The sequence below is a fragment of the Aegilops tauschii genome, chromosome 7 (genome assembly GCF_002575655.3).
Source record: "Aegilops tauschii subsp. strangulata cultivar AL8/78 chromosome 7, Aet v6.0, whole genome shotgun sequence".
In the NCBI taxonomy this organism is placed as follows: Eukaryota; Viridiplantae; Streptophyta; class Magnoliopsida; order Poales; family Poaceae; genus Aegilops; species Aegilops tauschii.
In genome coordinates, this window is record NC_053041.3 from 524,222,446 (window position 1) to 524,226,946 (window position 4,501).

At 43.3% G+C, this 4,501-nt stretch overlaps 1 non-coding gene across 1 annotated transcript; it reads left to right on the forward strand.

Annotated features, from left to right (window-relative positions):
• Positions 1–2,380: 2,380 nt before the first annotated feature.
• Positions 2,381–3,576, forward strand: LOC109778765 (2-hydroxy-palmitic acid dioxygenase MPO1). The gene is made up of 3 exons (XR_012189517.1): positions 2,381–2,917; positions 3,020–3,088; positions 3,250–3,576. It is a non-coding gene; the product is annotated as a 2-hydroxy-palmitic acid dioxygenase MPO1 (transcript).
• The last annotated feature ends 925 nt before the right edge of the window (positions 3,577–4,501 follow it).

Here is a 4,501-nt window from a genome sequence, read left to right on the forward strand (position 1 = left end):
TTTAAAACTTGTTTTGAAGATTTTTTAAACACATGTTAACATTTTCTTATGATGTCATTAATTTTCTTTGAACCATGTGATCTTTTCATTACATTTAATAAATATGTTTGTTAATAAAATGTGGCAAGCATTTTGTTTGAAATGCGTGAACATCTTTCTAAATGTACGGTACATTTTTTAATTTTACGAATACATTGTTTGAATGCCTGGTACATGTTACTGAAATGCGTGAACATTTTTGAAATGCTCATACATTTTATTTAAATTTTTTTCAGGTAATGATATTTCTTGAATGGTAGAAATATTTTCAAAAGGTTGAGCCAACATGTTTTACACAATATTTACATTTTTTAATGTGCAATAAACACTTTTTAAAAGAATAACTTAATTATTTTCTCATAATATATCAATTTTTTCTTTTCAAAATATAAACTAAACTAAAAAAAAATAAATGTGCAATGTTAGTGGGACGTCAGCGTGATGAGACCACGAGGTGACTGGGCCGGTGCGGTATCGGGTGCGACGCAACTGTCAGGCGCGCCTATGTCTTGCTTGAAGCGTGATACTAGGGCCTCTCGCTTCAGAAAGAAGCCCGATTAGCCCGCCCACCGCGGATACAGGCCTTCAGTGCTTTTTTCGTCCATTTTTGTTTCTACAATATTTTGTTCCTTGTTTTGTTTTACTATTTCATTTTTGCTTGTATCTCGAATATTCTGAAAACATCTATTTTAGAAGTTACTATATGTATAAGAGTTGAGAAACGTTAATCATGCATTTAAAATATTAAATATGCATAGAAAAATGTTTCTGATGCATACATAAAACGTACAATGCGTATGGAAAATAGTATAAATCTAATTTTCATTTTTTAACGTTAATCATGCATTTCAAAAATGTTAAAAGCGCATAGAAAAATATTTTCGATGTATAAAAAATGTACAATGTACGTGGAAAAAATTAGGCATAAAATAATATGAATTTTAAAAATATTATTAAATTGTTCATAGAATATTAAATGTGTATATAAAATGTTTGTGATGTATTAAAAACATGGAATGAAAAAGTAGACATAAAAAATATTAATCATGTATTTGAAAAATGTTAAACGCGTATATATATATAATGTTTTTTATGTATACAAAAAAGTATAATGTTTATGGAAAAATAGATATTAAAAAGTATATGTTTTTATGAATTGTTAATCATGTATTTACAAATGTTAAAGGCGTATATGAAAAACGTTCTTAGTGTATACAAAAAAATTACACCATGTATGTAAAAAGTAGACACAAAACATATAAGTTTTCAAAATGTTAATCACGTATTTAAAAGATGTTAAACATGCATATACAAAATGTTCCTGATGTATACGAAAATGTAAAATGAAAACGAAGAAAATCAATAAGAAAACAAGAAAGGAACACGAATAGACAAAGGAAACAAAGAAACGAGACCAAAAATCCTAGTAAGAATGGAAAATAAACAAAGAAAGAAGAAGCCGGTAGACACTGTGAAGAAGTGAATGAAAAAAGATGAAAGAAAACAATGAAAAGAAAAATGAAACCGATAGATTAAAAAATGGAAAGGACCCGTACGTAGAACGAACGAGGGCGGCCGCGCTAACGAGCCGGCCAATATGCACGAGCCCTTTAGGCAAGATGGATGCTAAGGTCAGTAGTCTAGGGTGTTTGACTATTGTCAAACACCTAGGGCCTCAGTGACAAGAGGCTCGGCGGTAGAAGGCAGGGCCACATTCGGGTGTTCGCGGATGAGTAGCCGGAGATGAGGGGAAAGGAGAAGATTGGACGCCAAAAATGGGTCCGCGGCGGAGGGAAGGGCAAGCAAAAGAGACATGTATATGATAACACGAGGGCTCGGGCGAGAGAAAATTTTCCTTGCACCAAAAAATAAGAATATAGAGGGCATTGTAAAATCCCTCCCCTTTCCTCTAAATCGAAAGGTTGTATTGTTATGTTTTTTAGGTGTCACTTTTTAGAAACTAGCGATGGGGGTGCTATAGGGACCCCATAATAGTGGTGAAGTCTTTATCTTGATATTTTTTGTAAGTTTTTTCTTTTGAGGGTCGATATTTTTGTAAGTGAGGGGTATACCGCGGAAGAATGACCGCACAAATGAATTGGATGGGGAGAGGGGAGGGCTGGGTGGGAGGCCTGGACACGTCAGCATTAATCACCCCTGCCAACAGACTGATGCAGCCATGAATGCTAATGTAGTGTGAAGAGCAAATCTTTTCCGTGGTCGGCGTAACTAATTAAACCGATAGCGATGCATCTGGACGAGGGTTCACACGATCGAGATTCAGATGAACCCGGTGCAGTTCGGCATATACAGTCAATAATAAATTAGGATCATATATGCGCGTACGCTTCATGAGTCCTCTAAAAGGAAGTCGAGCATCTCTAGGCAGCCAACCGCTCACTTTTATCAGAAAAGGTTCTTCGCCCCACTGCTGGTGTTGGTGTCCTCGGAAGATCCTCGATTTACTTTGAGCTCCAGGTCGTCGTCGTCCATGGAGGAGGCCAAGAAGAAGCCGCGCGGCGTGCTGGACCTGGAGGCGCAGTTCGCCTTCTTCCGGTCGCAGCACCGCCACCCTGTCAACGCCGCCGCGCACGCGCTGCTCGCGGGTCCCATCCTCTTCGGCAACCTGCTCATCCTCTACTTCCTGCCCCTGCCCTCCCCGCTCGACCCGGCCCTCGCGCTCTCCCTCGCCTACGCCGCCGCCTACCTCGCCGTCGACCGCCGCGCCGGTGCCCTCGCCGCGCTCCTCCTCCTCGGCGCCTGGGCCGCCAGCCGCGCCCTCGCCGCCCGCCTCGGCTTCGCGCTCGCGTGGAAGCTCGTGCTGGCCACGGAGCTCTTCTGCTGGACCTGGCAGTTCCTCGGCCATGGACACTTCGAGGTAACGTCCGATTTGATCCCTGAACCTCCGCCACGTTCCTGGTCACAGGCGACCTGACATCAATCTCTGATTTTTGCTTGCTGAATCTGCTTGTTCTTGCAGAAGAAAGGGCCAACGGTGAGTGAGCTTCCGGCGGTGTTCCTGATGGAGCCATTCCTCATTCTGCTGCAGGTAAACGTCATTTAATCCTTTGAATATTCAAGATAAACACAAATCATGTGCGCATACATATGAATGTAGCAAAGATGGCATAATCAATCTACTAGAGATTGAATGGACATGCAGTTATTACCAACAGTACTAAGTAGCAGCCGTTGGCCTTGTGTGCACAGATACTCAACAAGCTGTTTGGCTACGAGCCATACCCTGGATTCAGCAAGAACGTGGATAAGAAGATGGAGGCTGATCTCAGGGAGAGCAGAGAGCTCGAGCAGAGGAAGATCAACTAATTGGATATGCTCAGGTTGATTCATATATAAGTAGCAAAGTGTGTGTGCCTACCATTTCTGATGTTTATGCATGCTGTCTTAGATATTTGTAGAATAAAATGAACAGCCGAACTTTCTGTACACGATATGATATTGCGTTATTGAAGCTTCTTCTCCCGGTCGCCGGGAAGAAGATGCGTCCTGGCTGCAGGTTTGCAGCTCCAGATTTCACTCGCTGAATACTCTGCTAGACATTCAATCAAACACCTCGTGGGCAAGCGTAGCTGCAACTGTATCTGGCTCGAGACATCCTTCTCTGAATGCTCTGCTAGAGCCGGTGGTGTCTTGCCAAACCAGCAGACGCACGAATGGGCCAGCCGGCCTCGGACTGAAGATATTGCCCCTGACTATACTGGCCATGGGAAACCCGGCCCGCCCGACCCGACCCGGCCTTTTTTATCTACAGCCGGACCTGGGCCTAAATTTTGAGCCCAAAGACGGGGCCGAGCTTGGGCTTGGCATATTTGCGTTTTAGGAGAGGCCTGGCCCAAGGCCCAACGGGCTTTCCCTCTGATGGGACGGGCCTGGGCCTGAAATCTAGGCCTGACAGCTAGCCCGGGCCGGGCCCAGGCCTAGGTTTTCTGCCACGGGCTTTGTTAGGCCCGACCCGACTTATGGCCAAGTATACCCCTGACGCTAACAGAACCTGAAGCAAACTGAAGAACAGAAATTTAACTCGATGGTTGTCGGAGACAATTCCGACAGATCCCTAAGTAAGTCTATTCGGAAAAGATAAATAGGCCGGATGGTAACAAGAGGCGACTCCTTACCTAGATTCGGGCTCTTGACTAGGGGCATACAAAGTATACAAGGTACACAACCGAGAGATTGTATGTTGTAATGTTTTCTAAGATGTCTCTATCGACTAGATATTGGGGCCCTAGAGTTACAAGAGTCCGCTATGTCGGTGAAAGAGAGTCCTCCGCGAACCTGACTTCCTTGTTTTGAATGCAACGCTTTTCGAATCTTCTTCCTAAAGGCCATGTGTGCCGGCATGAACATGATGGCCCAGGGCAGACCTACAATCGGACCTCAATCTAGCCATATACTCCCTCCGTTCGAAAAAACTTATCCCAATCTTGTCTCTTAAATAGAT